Genomic DNA, 17247 nt, shown 5'->3' on the forward strand with positions numbered 1-17247 from the left:
CCTGTGATTTCTAGAAAGTGTGTGGAAAATGAGTGTGTATTAGATGAAGGTAGGAGTGAACTCTTTATGCAGAAAGGGCAGGAGCATGGAGAAGACAGCTGAAAGCAAAATTAGAGGAAAAGTGCTTAAATAGGAGAGAGCAAGGGAAAGGGTGACCTGGTCCAAAAAGAAATGTACTCACTTCATGACTGATGAAACTGTAACCCTCTGTTTATCACCTTTATAATAACAATAAGAAATAGAAAAAGAATAAACCTGAAAACAAAGTAATCATGATTTTAGCAGCATTGGCATTTGTCCTGTGCAATGTATTATTCTGCTTCTTCACAAGATATCACCAGTAAAAATAACATTGTTGGGATTGTTCTTTCTTGTTACTGTGCTTGAATTTTCGGTGGAATGGTGAACTGGAAATAATCTCAAGGAGAAAGCCAATCATCTCCCTAAGGTCCAGCCAGCCTCTGCAACAGGAAAAGCAGAGATTTGAGAATCAGACAATCCTAAATATGCAAAAGAGCTCTTTTACTTCTTTGTAAAATGGAAAAAGTACAATAACTCCCTAGTATACTTGTTATGAGCATTAAAAACAATAACAGCCATAGTGACCTAGTACACAACTCAGTACATTCTAGGTCAAGGATCTTTCCCCCTTTCTTTATATTGACTTAAAATTCTCCTTAATTCTCATGAATTCATTCTAGATCTATCTGAAGAAAACTAGATGATTCTGCAACTCATGGTGATCCTGGCAAATGTTTAACAAGCAGCTCTCCAAATGTTGTTCTGGTGAAATGTCTGTTGGCCAACATGTTCATTGAAAGTAAAAGAAAATCAAACATGAGCCAGGCACTGGCGGCTCATGCATGTTATCCTAACTACTCAGGAGGCTGAGATCTGAGGATTATTGTTTAAAGCCAGATCAGGCAGGAAAGTTAGTGAGACTTTTTATCTACAACTAAGCAGCAAAAACAAAAACCCCACAAGTGGCACTGTGGCTCAAGTGGTGGAATGCCAGCCTTGAGCAAAAAAGCTAAGGAACAATGTGCAAGATTTGAGTTCAAGCCCCAGTATTGGCACACACACACACACACACACACACACACACACACACACACACACACACCAGAAGTTTATCAATGATAAGACTGAAATTCCAGGCTCACACTGACACATAGTCACACATGGCTAGAGAAGATGTTTGTTGTTGTTTTCTTAAATGACCTTTTTATGAAGGAAGACAACTTGTTCTTATGCCATATGACAGTCTCTTTAGATCCTACTGGCCAGAATTGTCCTAAGTCAGAGATTCCTGTTTTTTCATATCATGATGCAAATAGAAAACTCATGTTGTTGTTGTTTTTATGACAAAAGAGATATCTGGATGAGGCTATTTGGGGCTAGATGAGACCATCGCAGGATTTCAGCATGTCAGTCACACTCTAATGTCATCAACACTTTGTCATATCTATGACCTATTTGATACATACTGCTGTATGTTAACAGACAGGTTGGTATAAGGTCATTCTTCACATGACACCATTTTAATCAATGACAGACCACATACCCAATGGTAGTCCCATAAGACTATAACAGAGATGAAAAGTCCCTGTCACACACTGACATCACAGGTGATGAAATCCTAGAGCCCTGTATTCATCCTGTTGTGGTGATGCTGGTATAAACTTATTGCCCTGGCCATGATATAACAGTCTGACACATACAGTTATGTATAGTGTATAACAACTGAGAATGATGACAAATAATGCTACCATTTGTGTCCTTTTTACCATTACTTTAGAGTGCATGCCACTTATAAAACAAATTTGCTGTAAAACAGTATGCTTGTTACTCTAAGTAGGCAGCACCTGCCTAGATCTCAAATTCATCCCATTTCTAGATTGCATCAGGAGGCCATGTTGACTGATTGACCTACACTAGTTAGGTTTGTGTACATATACACTATGACTAATGGCCTAACAAGTTCTCAAAATACACCTCATCATTAAGAAACTCCTGTCTATACACTACTAAAGAGAGTGGAAGGAGAAGATCTGGCAAGGAAGAGGAACTAGGTAGTGGTAGGCGCAACCAATGGTGTCAGTCATATTTTCCCAAGTACCTGATTCATTCTGGTTCTCATGGTACATCCTGGGAAAAGGTATTTTTGTGATGGATGAAACTGAAGTGAGTAGAGCCCATCTGGCACAATGGACATACACCCATCAGTGTCCTGTCAAACGTTTAACAGCTTCCCCAACGTAGTTCTGAAATGTCTATCAGTTAACATGTTTACTGATGGTAAAAACAAAACAGCAACTATGTGAGTTAGTGCTTGTTTGCCAATAATACTATTGACTTGGTTGATGAACTAGATGTTTTTGAGCTGCTCATCACATAAAAGCCATAGAAACAAAATACTTAGCCTATTTCCTCTTCAGTTTCTTTCTTTTTGTTTTTTTGCGGGGTAAATAAGGATTTTATTGAGCAAGATGGTACAGACGTGCCAGGGCTGCACTCAAGGTCGGGATCTCAAGGTGCAGCCTCTTCACTTTCTTAAATACAATCAGCAAAGCAATAAATCAAGCCCTGATCTGTTATTTTTGCTAATTTCTATGGTGCACATACATTCTTTATGGTCATTTTCAAGCTATGAAAGTGAGATCACTGAGTGTGTCCTTAGAGCTGTGCAGTCACATATTACAGAGAATTTCTACCTCCCAGGTGCAGGCATAACATATTTAAATGACTTCAAGAACCTAAAATGTATTAAGGCGATTGCAAAGCAGGGAGTCTTATTGTGTTAACTTTATTTCAAATGTATTTACTGAGAAGCTAACATAGGTTTTACCTTTTAGTACTGGCGTCTGAACTTAGTATAAGGACTATGCCACTTGACTTGGGGATCCACCTCTTCTTACTTTAGGTTTTCATTGATTTATTTGTTCTTATGTAAGAGCTCATATTTTTGCCTGGATTCAGCCTGGACCATGATCCTGCTGCCTAAGCCTCCTACATAGCAGTGTGTTCTCACACTGTGCTTTTTTGTTGAGATGGAATCTCTCATTAACTTTTTGCCCAAGCTAACCTTGAATTATAATAAATAGCTATACAGATATGAGCCACCACATCTGACCCATGGGGTGGAGCGGGTGGTTAGTGAGGTGATTGAACTCCCCTTGAGCTTGCTCACTTGACACTCTTTCCACTTGGGCCATGCCACTGGGCCTGCTTTTTGCTTTTTATTTTGGAAAATCTTGTGGAGTTTTCTGTCTACCTTGGCTTCAAATCATGATCTTCTGAATCTCAGCCTCCTGAGTAATTAAATTCAGAGCATAAGCTACTATCACATGGCAATTATTTTCTCAGGAATTGAATTCAGGGCCTGAGTTAGCTAGCCAGGTGTGCTACCACTGGAAGTATGATTCCAGCATGTAATTTTTAATACTGTGATTAACAAACAGCTGACAAATTTTCTGAAATTCAACAATCTGCTTTCTTGAGCACACAAGCTAGTTCCCCATACTACTACCTAACGCAAAGGTCAATGTTCTTCCTCCCCTTCCCTCTTCCTGCCACTGCCTTTTATACTAGCATGTAAATGCTAGTTGTGATCTATAATGATGCTTAGTTACTGCTTCTCTAGTGCTCAGTTTTCTGTAAAGGATGAGTGAGCACAACGGCCTTTGACCTGCATACCCACTAAATTTTTAAGAGGGTGAAACTGGTTGGTCTCCTATGGGACAGTTTGTAAACTGTAGCACTAGATACTGATAAAGGGCTTTATTATGCTGGCCATTTATTTCATCACGTTATTTCATCAGGCCACTATTGTTAAGGATGTAAAAATGTGTTGCCACTTCAATAGTGTGGTTTAGTATGAGATCTTCCAGAATGCCCAGAATAGACAGTAAACTCCAAGGAGATTGTTCTCAAGGACTCATCTAGTCTGCTAGTCTTTGTGTGTTTGTGTACACATGCACACCCACATGTGTGTGCACATGCACCAATACTGGGGTTTGAACTTAGGACTTTGCACTCTTGCTTGGCTTTTTCACTCAATTGACAATCTACCACTTAATCCACACATTCATTTCTGGCTTTTGCTAGTTAATTGGAGATTAGGATCTCACAGATTCATCTCCCTGGACAGGCTTTTAACCAGGATCTTCAGATCTCAGCCTCCCGAGTAGCCAGGATTACAAGTGTGAGCCACCAACTCCTGAATAGTTCGCTAGCCTTTAATGAGAGTAGGGCTAGGAATGTAGCTCAGCAGTATGCTCTTGTCCAGCGTGCACCAGGTCCTAGATCCAAGCCCCAGCCCTGAAGACAAGAATAGTCCCCTATATTGGGGGAAAAACTGTTTCTTGAAAGATTTATCATGTACTGTTTTGTAACCTGTTGGATTGTCTAATGGGGCCTTGCCCTGGGATTGGAATGCTTATCACTTTCAATAGCTAAAGACTCTTTTATTTTTATTTTGAAAACTGCTTTGCTTTAGAGGCATCACGAGGTTATTTGGTATATTCTCCTCTGCTGGAGATGGCTTCCTATTTGCTAATTAAATACCCCAGTTGAAATGCTATCTACACCTGTGACTATGAAATATTTGCCTGAAAGTTTGCTAAACTTCTCTCTGGCCTGTACACAGCTCTTTCTTGCCAAGCTCTTTTCATGTCAGGCCCTTTGCTTAGCAGACAACCTCCTATCTCTGCCTTTTAGCCTCTGCTCACCAATTAGGATGACTCCTCATTCTTCAGCTCAAATGCTCCCTTCTTAGAGAGGTCTTTCCGGAACACCTCTGTCAGTTTCCTCATTTTCCTTATTGTCTTCACAAGGCTAATCACAATCTGCGATTTCCCATTTATTTGTTGACTTCTTTGACTATGGTCCTCAGGAGAGGGTCAGTTCCTTGAGAAACTTGCCCTCCAGCATCCAGCACAGTGCCTGGCATAATAATTTATTTGAACAAATGAACATAGCTGACAATGTTATAAGGCTATGATCACGTGCAGTTATACTGAAATGAAAGCCTATACTAAAGACTTGGGCTGGACTACCTTAAGTTGCTCAGTATTTCCCACATTTTTCTCTTACAGGCTAGAAAGAGACATCATGGTTTCACAAGACCCACCCCCCCTTCCTGGCCTGCCTTAGCCAAGCTGTCTCTGTGATGTCACACAGGACAAGATTCTTTACTCCTTTTCATTCTGTAATAGTGTGAAAACAACAAAATTTTTCATAACATGATACAGTGAGGGGGAGGGAAGGGGGCACACCCCCTCCCCTGAACAAAATTAGTTTAGGGATACTATTTGTTCACATGTTCAGGAGAAAATAGGTGGCAGATACAGCATGTTTGGACTAAGCTAATGAGAATACAAACTAGAAGAATGAAGAAAAGAAAAGCAAGAGAAATAAAAAGAAAACAGAAGAGAGGGAGAAGAGAGAATAGAAGAAAAAAAAGAAGTGAGAGTATGAAGTGGCTGAGGGAAAGAAAGTATAATCCTGGTAGAGGAGGAGTCAGAGGAAGAAAGCATTGGACCCAAGTTCTGCTTAACTTTGTAAATGGTAGGTAGTGACTGACTTTGGTGTAGAATGCACGATGCCTCAGGGATAAGGAATTGTCAGGGATTCCACAGAGGCCTCACTAAAATTCCTGACGTATTTTCAGATGCTCAGGCAAGGTCATCTCAGGGGTAATTCTCCTGGATGTATTCATAATAGTAATTTGGGGAAATGGAGTAGAAATCAGTATTGTGGAGAAAAGGGAGAGAGGGAGAGAGAGTAAGTAAACAGCACATTAGCCTCCAAACTACAGAGCCTGTCCTCAACACAAATCTCTCAGTTCTTCAGCAATTAGTACACAGAAAACACAGGACTTAGAAGTCAATCTGGCCAGGCACTGATGGCTCATGCCTGTAACCCTAGCTACTTAGAAGGCTAAGAGGACTGCAGTTCAAAGCCAGCCCAGACAGGAAAGTCCATGAGACTCTGATCTCCAGTTAACCATTAGAAAGACAGAAGTAGAGCTGTGACTCAAAGTGGTAGAGGGCTAACCTTGGGTTAAAAAAAAAAAAAGCTCAAAGAATCATGCCCAGGCCCAAGTTCAAACCCCATGACTAACAACAACAACAACAACAAAAATCAACCTGCCACTAATCTTTTCCTCTGTCTTAACTGAAATATAAAAAGATTTTGCTAGGTGCTAGTGGCCCCATACCTGTAATCCTAGCTACTCAAGAGATTGAGTTCTGAGAATCAGGGTTCAAAGCTAGCCTAGGCAGGGAAGTCGATGAGAATCTTTTCTCCAATTAAGCATCAAAAAAAAAAAATTGTTAGGGGCTGGGGATATAGCCTAGTGGCAAGAGTGCCTGCCTCGGATACACGAGGCCCTAGGTTCGATTCCCCAGCACCACATATACAGAAAACGGCCAGAAGCGGCGCTGTGGCTCAAGTGGCAGAGTGCTAGCCTTGAGCGGGAAGAAGCCAGGGACAGTGTTCAGGCCCTGAGTCCAAGGCCCAGGACTGGCAAAAAAAAAAAAAAAAAAAAAAAATTGTTGTTCAGCTGGCCCTGAGTTCAAGCTCCAGTACTGGCACATAAACAAATAAATTTCCAAAGCAGGGTAGGATAGTCTTATTATAGACCTATAGAAATCATATGCTACAATCATAGCCAAAATATTCCTACTAGTGGTTCATAAAAATTTACTGTGAAACATCTCCAGTATGAGCTGGAGGCACAAGCAAAATCATATAGTTAAAAAAATTTAACTGTTTCTCCCTATATTCTTTTCTCTTAGTCCCCTCCTCTTTTGCATAAGTTTTAATAAGAAAAATATAGTAGCCACATTTATTCAGGTAAATTTAGGATATTTTTACTCCATATTTTCAAATGTTAATTTTGTAGCTCATAGATTTTGTGGCTTGTTTCAAATTATCCCTGCAAACTGTAAATAACAAATAGCTGTTGAGGGAGCAGCTTGATTGGAAGCCTGTGGTACACTACTCAGACTCCTTCAAAAATCTCTTTATGTCCTTATTTTCTTCTATTTATTCTGCTCCCATTGAGCCAGGTTCTCCTACAATAAGACAGATATGGAAGCTATGAAATCCTGGAAGGAGGAAGCTAAAAGATTGGGCAAGACCTTACAAATCTCTCTAGTCCACTATAGTGCCACTGGTGACCCAGAATCTGTCTTCTGAAAAAGAAAAATTTTAAAGCACACTACTGGAGGCTAGGAATATGGCTTATGGGTAGAGTGCTTGCCTTGCATGCATGAAGCCCTGTGTTCCTCAGCACCACATAAATAGAAAAGGCCGGAAGTGGTGCTGTGGTTCAAGTGGTAGAGTGCAAGCCTTGAGCAAAAAGAAGCCAGGAAAAAAAAAAAAAAGGCACTCCTCCAATGGTAGTTGCTATATGGGTGTTTGTATCTCAGAATGTTAATGACTCCCCTAACATGCTACTCATGTTTGAAGTATGAAGGATTCCAGTAAGATGGAGATTCAAAGGTCTTATATTGACTTTTCTTTTTTGGCAAATTTTGTGTAGAAAATTGGGAAATAAGTACTCAAATGATATTGGAATCAAGGCACTGTGAATCTTACTTTTACCCTGTATTCCTGTTTTCTTCTTGCTCTAAAAAATTCTACCCCCCCCCCAAGACATTTGCTAGAGTAACTTTGGGGTTCCTTCAGAATTAGTCTCACAATGACTGGTGATTTTATTTAATCCTGTAGTTAGGATCCAAAACTAATAGGAATAGAATCTTTCCTAGAAAGTTATTTTAGGGGGAAAATGGAGCTGGCGTTTACAACTTTAAAAGCAGTTAAACAGTTTGCTGAATGACAAAAAGAAAAGGTAGACTGCTTTTGATCTAAGTTATGGCGCAATAAAGTGGCTTTAAGAGATCCAGTGTTAACGGGGTGAAAATTGTTACAGTAACCTCTTTACTGGCCAGAACTCGACTTAGTTCATATTTTTAAGTGTTCTTTAGTATTACAGGTGAACTACAAACCATTTGGTGAAACATCTTTTGACTATGTCACTGTGATGTATGGTGCAAGGGTTAAGGCTCTGAGAAGAGTGAAGGCATCCCAGCCAATAGCAAGCCGTGCTGGTGATGTACTGCTTTTCAGTTCTGATTCATTGGCTGCCGAGGGTTTGTCATTCCATCCCCAGCGTCTGCAAGCAGCGCGGGTCGGATTTTCTGTGGTCTAGCTAGCTAAACTGGATTTGGGCTGCCTGCACGTGCAGTTTCCATTTAACTTTAGCTCATCTCTACCTCTTAATAGAGGCAGCTGTTAAGTTTTTGGTTATCCTCTAGATTTGGGGGCGGCGAGGGGGGGTCGGGGGGAAGAACCCTGGTTCGGTTAACCTCGTTGGAGGTCGGAGGAGGTTCCCTGTGACTGAATCACGTGACTGTCTAACATGCAAATAAATAAGTGTGGAATCCCATGAACTAGAGGGGAAACCTGCCAGAAACTCAGAGCATGTGCCCCGTGCGTGAATCAGTTGCACTCGAGTGTGGGCGGGTGTCAGGTTGCTTTGTAATTGCGGCTCGGGACGCGGCGTAAGGCCGTGGAACTCGCGTGGGCCTGCTGGGGCCACCGAGGGTGGCCAGGTCCAAGGTGTGGGGCCCTGGGGGCGGGGGTCTGGCTGCAGCCCGGGGATCGATCGCGAGCCCGAAGGGCAGCGGCCAGGCCGCGGCTAAGCCGGAGGGAGGTCAGAGGCTCTGGGCGGGTCCTCGAGGCGGCTAGGGCGGCGTCTCCGCCGAGTAAGGGGTTCACTTGCAGGCAGGTGAAGAGCTCCCGGGGAAGGCGCGCACGCCCGGCGAGTAGTTTGCCAGCCCAGGCTCTGCCAACGGCCAGGTTAGGCGTAGCTCTGGGTCCAGGGGACTCCGGCCACACATTCGTCCAGCCCCGGACGCTAAAGCGGTCCTGGCTCCGATCCGGAGTCCGGATGCTCCCTTTGAGCTTAACTTGGGGCGCTAGCAGAGAAGCGGCGGCGGCAGAGAAAGAAACTGGGTAGGGCAGTGACGTCATCTGCGGCCGCCCCTCCCCCGCCGGCCGGTTCTCTCCGCAGTTCCTGCCCTACGACATCCGGGTCTCTCCAGCTGCTTCGCCGCGCCGCAGCTGTAGCGGCGGCGGAGCCGACGGGGCGGGGCGGGGCGGGGTAGGCCGGGGTGGGGGAGGGGCTGCGCGATGCCCCCGTGAGCGCGCCTGCGCGGGGGCGCGCTAGAGGCGGCGGCGGCGGCGGCGGAGCTAGGGACGGGAGCGCGCGCAGGAGCTGGAGAGGACCGTGGTCTCCGCGCCCCGCCGGGTCCGCAGCTAGGGGTGCTCCGGCGGCTGCAGCTCCCGAACGGGTAGTAGGGGAGGGGGGAGGGGGGACGCCAGGCAGGTGGGGGCACGAAAGCGATGAGGCCTCTGCTCTTCCTCCTCCTCCTCCGGGACCCTCTCTCTGCCTCCCGCTCCAACGCCCGGATGATCTGAGCCGCGAGGGCGCCGAGAGCCGGGGGCCCGGACGCAACCCGGCTCCACCCCTCCGCCGCCCCATCCCCGGCCCGCCGCCACCGCGGTGACCCTCTTTTCGCCCCCTCCCCGGCCGCTGTCGCCGCCGCCGCCTCGGCCGACCAGGGACCTGCCCGCCCGCGGCTGCTCCGGGTAAGCGCGGTGCTCGGGCCGCGGGCGGGCGGGCGGGTGGCGCGGGCCTGCGCGGTGGCGGCGGCGGGCAGGCCTGGGGCCTGTAAACAAGCCGGGCGTCTGCCCGGGCGCTCCCGGGAGGAGACGCGACAACTCCACCCCCTGGCCCGGCCTCCTCCCCGGAGCTGGGCGGCCGGCGGCGAGGGGTTAACGATCGGCGGGGGCGGGGTGTGTGGCGGCGGCGCAGGGAGGGGGCGCGACCCTTGGCGATCGGGGCCGGGGCGGAGGGCCGGGGGGGACCCGCAGGGCCGGTGGATGGCGACTCGGGCGCGGGCCGCGGGGTCGGCTGGGCCCGGCAGTCGCCGCGGAACTTTTCCCCGAACCGAGGTGGGGGCGTCGCGGAGGCCGGCGCCGCCCAGGCTGACCCCCCGCTCCAGCCTCAGGGAAGGGAGGCTGGGGGAGAGAAGGCGGTGGTGGGGGAATCGCTGGCTTTGAACCGGACCTGGTCTAGGAACACCCGGGGTCGGAGCCTTGCTGCTTCTGGTTTTCCAGGGGGGCAGGGTGAGCGTGAGGCTCCCTCTGCGCCTGGCGGGGCTGCCTCTCCGGTTCATTCATTATTGAGGCTTCGAACAAATCCATTGAAGGAAATCCTGCCCGTTTCCCATTCCCGGTCGCCTTGTAAATGGGGGGCTCGAGGTCTTTATGATAGTTTGGTTGAGGTGTGATTCTGTTCTGCTTGTAGATTTATTAAATAAGCCTGGAGCCTTTTCTTAAAAGACAACTGACACTGGAGAACCTTCTACCACCCGCAGTTTTTTAGATACGTTTTGAACATTTCATCACCGGAGGTCGATTTTCTGAAGCACCACATGGTATTTACAACTGCACATACTTCCGTTTGTCCAAGGAATTCATGTGGCACTCCCGACCCCAAGTTTCTTGCTAATTGGATTAATGAGCCAAATGTAATTTTTTAAGTGTTCAGTTGAGTATAGGAGCCAGGTATTGTTGGAGAAAAAGAAATGATTTTGATGTTTTTGAAACAGGAAATTTAATTTTCTTGTGTCTGGAGGAAACTTGCATGTTAGGGTTTTTAAACACGGCCACTTTTTGGATGTAAAGTGCTCTGAAGAATCATAGATTTTATTTAAATGATAGTCTGCTGGGCCTTAGGGGTTTCAGAGCTTGTTGGATTCCAGCAGGGCTTAGACTTAAAACTCCCCTTGACTAGAACCCTTTTTTTTTTTAAACCTGCTCTTATCTGCCTACATATCTAGCCCTTTTTCAAAGATTGCATTTCTGTAATTCCCTATTTTACAGATGAGAAAACTGACACTGAAAACGGTGACCCTCTCATCCCTATTTTCTTATCTTCATTGTTACCTTTATTGGCCTAAAGTTGGCTTTGCCAATACATTTGAAGCACAAAGTAACATTTTCTTTTCAATGCTATGGTTAGGTAGGGTTTGTTTGTTTTCCATTGCTGAGGATCCAGCTCAGGGCCTCTTATGCTGGGCAAACTACCACAGAGGGACACCTGAAGCCCAAGGTTTGTTCTTTTGTGTACTGTGTATATATCTAATTAAACAGTAAGTCATGTAGCATGGTTACTTTTAGTCTTGAGTTTACATGAATAACACAATATTGGAATTACAGTGAACTGCATGTGAAAGTTGCTTAAGTCATTTTTACTTGATAATAAACATTTTTACGTTAGTGCAGTAATTACATATGGAAAACGTATTAAGATGTAACATTTGAGGTTGGTTACTTCCGTATGTGTTTTGACATATCAAATTGGTTTGTACATGGCTTGTATCTTTTTCATTTTTTAACTGAGATTGGATCATTTTATATTTTAGTATAGAGGGCTGAAGCAGTAATCATAATTACAGTATAACCTGTTGAAATGAACACTATACACTAGGAGACAAGAATTGTTTAGTCATGGCTGTGCTCCAAAATATGTGTCCACTGATAAATCCTTTAACCTTTTAAGTGCTTCCAAAGCACTAAAGCCTATGGGATAGATTATGTTATCACATGTACTGTCCAGCTACTTATTCTTTTTTAAATCATGCTTGTGTGGATATGCATACCTTTAACAAATAAATACCTGGTATGTGCCAAGCACTTAGATGTTTCAGATTCTAAAGCTGAATTTTCTTTCTTGGTTCTTTTTTCTTTCTTTATTTCTTTCGTTCTGTTTCTTTCTTTCTTTCTTTTTTTCTGTGTGTGTACATGTATGTGTACATGTGTATGTGTATTTATGTGTGTACAGCAGTCCTGGGGCTTATGTGCTGTCCCTGAGCTTTTTCCCTCAAGACATATTGCTCTACCACTTGAGCCACAGCTCTACTTCCCATATTTTGGTGGTTAATTGGAGATGAGTTTCAAGGACCTCTTCCCAGGGCTGGCTTCAAACCCTGATCCTCAGATCTCAGCCTCCTGAGTAACTAGAGTAACTAGGATTACAATCATGAGCCATGGCATCATGAATTTTTTTTTTAATTGGCACATGTTCTTTAGAGAAGCTGTAGTTAGCCCTTATTGATTTTTTTTTTTTTTCTGTTCAGAGGCAAGTCTGCAAAAACTTCTCAGAGTAAAAAGGATGGAGATTCCAAAGGAGACAAAGTTGGGTGACACTACCGTTTGAACAAGCACATGACCTGTAGTAGTTAGAAGTGAAGGCTGTTATAAGTACAGTTATGACGGTTTTTCTGTCAATTCATGCTGGGTCTTGATAGTTCTATCTTGTTAATTTTTTGTTTGAAAAGTTTTCTCACTTTCTATAGCAGCACTTTGTCAGATGGTAAATTTTGTTGCAGTTACTAAATATCTGAAGATAATTTTACAGTGACATTTTGATGTTTGTTTTAAATGATTATCTATTACCCAGGCACATGACTGATTGGTACTCTTGAAGAATTTCCATCTATAATTAAATTAAAAGGATATAGCCTTATAAGAAAGTCATCCCAAGCAGAATTTTGTAAGAATTATGCAAGAGGATAAAGCAGGGCAAAACAAGTTTGACTGCAAAGTATATGGACCTTGGGAATGGGGAGAAGGTGATGGGAGGCAACTAAGTAAAAGCTGTCTTTTGAACCTTCATTACAATATGTCCTGTCTTCTAAGATAACAAAACATCTTAATCCATTTGTTTCATTATTTTGCTATTATCCAGAATACATAAATTTTCTTACTTAGAATTATTAGCCATCCTGTGTGAAAGAAGTGTTACTTATCCTGTATCAAAATTCATAGGCTATAGTGGCAAGAGTGCTTGCCTCGTATACATGAAGCCCTGGGTTCAATTCCTCAGCACCACATATATAGAAAAGACCAGAAGTGGTGCTGTGGCTCAAGTGGCAGAGTGCTAGCCTTGAGTGAAAAGAAGCCAGGGACAGTGCTCAGGCCCTGAGTTCAAGCTCCAGGACTGGCAATAAATAAATAAATATAAGAGAAACTCATTTAAAAAAAATTCATAGGCTAGTTATGTTTTCTTTCTTCCTTAACTCTAATGCCTAATATATTCTAATACCTGATATCCTATAAAAACAATTTTATACATCATTATGAATCTTCAGAATGTATTGTGTGATTTTTGACATTTACATGTTTTAGCTATGTACTGTAATCGTTTTACTTAGTTTTACTTTTGCTGAGGTAGTACAAGAAGCTAGAGAAAGTGAAGGATTTGGGGAGGTGAGTTCTATAAACCCTTCTTTAAAACAGTAGTAGACTTTCTGGTTGCTGGTGGCTTGTGCTTGTAATCCTAGCTACTCAGGAGGCTGAGACTTCAGGATCTCTGTTCGAAGCCAGCCCAGGCAGAAAAGTCCTGTGAGACTCTTTATCTCCAATTAACCCTTCAAAAACTGGAAATAGCACTGTGGTTCAAGTGGCAGAGCACCAGCCTTGAGCACAAAGAGGCTCAGGGACAGCGCCCAGGCCCTGAGTTCAACCAACCAACAACCAAAAAAAAGTAGTTTTGTTTTGTTTTTTTTTAAAGAAATTGAAAAGTGCAAATTGATGTGTACCAGTAAAGCCAGGTGCTAATGGCTCATGCCTGTAATCCTGTTACTCATCAGGCCTGAGGTCTGGGAATCACAATTCAAAGCCAGACCAGGCAAACCAAATCCAAAACAAGCTAGAAGTGAAGCTGTGGCTCAAGTGGTAGAACACCATCCTCGAGTGAAAAAGTTTAGGGACAGTGCCCAGGCTTGAGGTCAAGGTCCAGTAGTATTGGCACACGCACAACTATCAATAAAGTGGTCTCTTGATACAGTGTAAATACTGTTAACAACTTTTGGGTGAGTGTGTGATAAAAGCAGGAGCTTGTTTTCATAATCCTTAATGTGTTTATTATATTATTGATCCAAGTTAATGTAGTATTCATATTTTGGATGTGAGTTGATATCATTACTTATGGAAAATATCTGAAAATCCTTTGAGCTTGGAGAACTGGGTGCAGAAGAAAGTAAATAATAAAAATTACTTTCTCATCAATTTTTTTTTACTACAATCTTCTAAAATACTTGTGATTTTCATTTTAGAGATACATATACTCAGTCATCTCTGTAGGTTCTGCATCTATGGAGTCAACTAAGCTTGCATTGAAAATAATATAATTATTTACATAGTGTTTCCATTGTCATTTTATTTGAGGGACTTCAGGATCCATACATTTTGGCGACTGTGGGGAATCTTTGAACCAATTCTTTGTGAATACCAAAGGTTGCGTGTCTGAATGTAGAGAACCTAAGTGACATGCTAGGATAGGACATGATATAGAAATGAAGATAAATAAGTGGATTTTCTCCATTTATATGGCCCTTCTTGCTTCTGGGAATTATAAAGGCTCATTAACATTTCTCGCATAGTTTGATAGAGTTAAAATGAGTACTTATGAGTAAATTTTTTTCCAATTTAAGAATCCTTCTAAAACATTTAGAAAGTGTATGAGACATCAAGTTTATTTTTTCTTTTCCAATGCTTCAGAAGTTAACAGAACCAAAAATTTTTATTTCCCCAAGCTCTGGTCAGAATGAGGAATGAAGTTAATCTTAATCTCTCAAGTGGTTGATGTCCTTAGTGAAGGATGTGAGTAATATGTTTTAAGAAAATTTAATCCATATAGCCATACTGAAAACTCAGAGACATAGTTGGTAAGGCTATGGATCCTGAAGTCCCTCAAATAAAATGACAATTGAAATGTGTAAATAATTATGCTATTTCCAATGGAATTTTGGTTGACAGCATGGATGGTAGAACCTAAAGAGATGGAGGACTGACCATTTAAAGTCAGACTCAAGTCTGAGTCTCTTGTCTTCCCCCTTCAGGTGGGTGTTCTTGGATAAGCCACTTAATTTCTCAAAACCTCAGTTTTCTTTACCTGTCAAGTGGAAATTTATTTCTCATTAAGATTGTCTTGAAGACTGAAATAATTATGTAACACACTTGACATTTTCTACTATGGAGGAAAAAGGTGACAATTAAGTGGTAGCCGCTGTTACTGAGTACATGAAATTTTGAGTTTCTTGGAATGGAGGCTAACTGGGTGTGAGAAGTTGCCTTTGGGTCTAGTTTAGCAGTAAGCCTTGAAGCTAAACTAGAAGAGATTGAATATACAGAGCTGAGCATATAGAGCTTGCTTGTGAGCAGACTAGAAGCTGAGGTAAAGGAAGAAAGAGAAAGTTGATTATGTAGATTTATTGACTGCCTGAACTGAAAAGAAGTCATGAGTTTGAAGTTAATGATTAGGTAGGAATAGATGGTTAAATTGCAGATAAAGAGTAACAGTAATAAAGCAAAGGTGAATGTTCAGATGAATGTTCTGAATGTTCAGAAGGTAATTCAGGACGAATAAGTGGATATTTCGAAGAGGAGTTACATTTCATAATTGATATGTCATTGCTACAGGTTTTATCTGTTTAAAGGTCTTCATAAAAGGCATTAAGGTTGTATATGTGGGTTCTGGGTTATTTAAGATTGAAAATTTGCTTGAAACAATTCATTTCGTATTACCTCAAGCCCAATCACTCCCAGCTTAGCCTCTCTCATAGCATCCTGTACTGCACCCTACCTTCCCTGTTGTAGAAACCATCGCAGCAATTTTACAGAAATCTGGTAAACTTTGTTTTTTCTGTCTCCAGTGGCTCCTTCAAATTTTTTGGTTTGGTTTTTGAGACGTTCTATCATTTAGGTCTCAGACAAGATCTGTTTCAACCAAACTGGTATACTTGTCATCTTTGGGAAATACCCTTTTATCTCTATGGTCTATATTCACCATGAAGGCTGCTAATTTATGGTCTGAATTCTTTCCTTTTCCAATTTTTTTTTTTGCTTTTTAAAATCAGTTTATTTCTAAAATTTCTTCATCCATAAAGTCTTTCTTAGCCTTCAGAGCGTTTCAGGTCTTTCCTCTGTTCTTCTATCACAGTCTGTATTTGAATAGGTTTAATCATAGATTTTACTTCTAGATATTTGTGTCTTATATTAATCTGGAGGAGGATACAGTAACTTACTATATTCACAACCTGTCACAATGCTTGTGGATAGTACACATTCAAATATATTTGATATTAAGCAAAACCTTCCTGGTAGTGAGAACTATTGCCTTAGGGGGAGGCTGTAGAAGCAATGATAAACTTTCTGGTAGTGGACATTTCTGAATTTTTTTTTCCTGTATGTTTTTGCTGGACCTAGATATTTAAGTATGTAGATTATATAAATCTGAAGTATGGCAGAATTCTGCACATTGGCATAAAAGGTTGGATTGACTGGTTCTGGACCTACAAATTTCACTTCAACTTCCCATATTTTGGCTTCCAGGGTTAATAGAACATAATCATGTACCTCTTTCTAGAGTATTTCACATTTGCAAATATTAAAGAAGGCAGATAGCTAACATGAATTGTCTGTGTTTATGTAAACCTCTAAGATAAACATATATAGTAAAATAATAAGTGATAAATGGATATATATATCAAAATCTCTTTTACCTAATTTTGTGAATGTGTGTCGTAGGCCTGAGGCTTGAACTCAGCTGAGTCACTGTCCCTGAGCTTTTTCAAGGCTCTCTACCACTTGAGGCACAGCTCCATTTCCAGTCTTGCTCAACTTTCAGCTTTTTGGTAGTTAATTAGAGATAAGAGTCTCATGGCCTATTTGCCAGGCTGACTTTGCACTGTGATCCTCAGATCTCAGCCTCCTGAGGAGCTAAGGTTACATATGTAAGTTGCTAGTACCCTGCTTAAGTGGGTAATTCCATATGGTCCGTTGGTGACTGCTTTAAATCCACTTATTGCAGTATGATACTTATGAGACCAGAATCCTAAGTTTGTTTTTTGTGTGTGTCTCATATTTTTCTAGCCTTGACAGTAACTAGGAACAATGAGCATTTACATGCTAGTACTGTTCAATTTCCAATTATATCTCATCAAATCTTCTTAATATTAATATGAAATAGTATTATTGTCTTAACAGATAAGGAAATTGAGACAAAAGTAGCTATTTGCTCAGAATTTCACACCTAGTAACAGGCCAAATGCATGTCCATGGCCTTTTTGAAGTAATTATAGATGTGGATCATTACAGTTTCTAACA

The 17247-nt window shown here is 42.3% G+C and overlaps 1 protein-coding gene across 3 annotated transcripts in view; it reads left to right on the plus strand.

Annotated features, from left to right (window-relative positions):
- The first annotated feature begins 8511 nt into the window (after positions 1–8511).
- Positions 8512–17247, plus strand: part of Ppm1a (protein phosphatase, Mg2+/Mn2+ dependent 1A) — a 40746-nt gene continuing 32010 nt past the window's right edge. Inside the window, exons 1-2 of one of the 3 annotated variants that reach the window (XM_048362910.1) lie at positions 9246–9660; positions 10382–10487. The gene's annotated coding sequence lies outside the window, so the exon portion shown is untranslated. Of the gene's footprint in view, positions 8629–9245; positions 9661–10381; positions 10488–17247 lie in introns of those variants that run through there. The other 2 variants (XM_048362911.1, XM_048362909.1) reach the window with 2 other exon arrangements.

The sequence above is a fragment of the Perognathus longimembris genome, chromosome 14 (assembly GCF_023159225.1).
Source record: "Perognathus longimembris pacificus isolate PPM17 chromosome 14, ASM2315922v1, whole genome shotgun sequence".
NCBI lineage: Eukaryota > Metazoa > Chordata > Mammalia > Rodentia > Heteromyidae > Perognathus > Perognathus longimembris.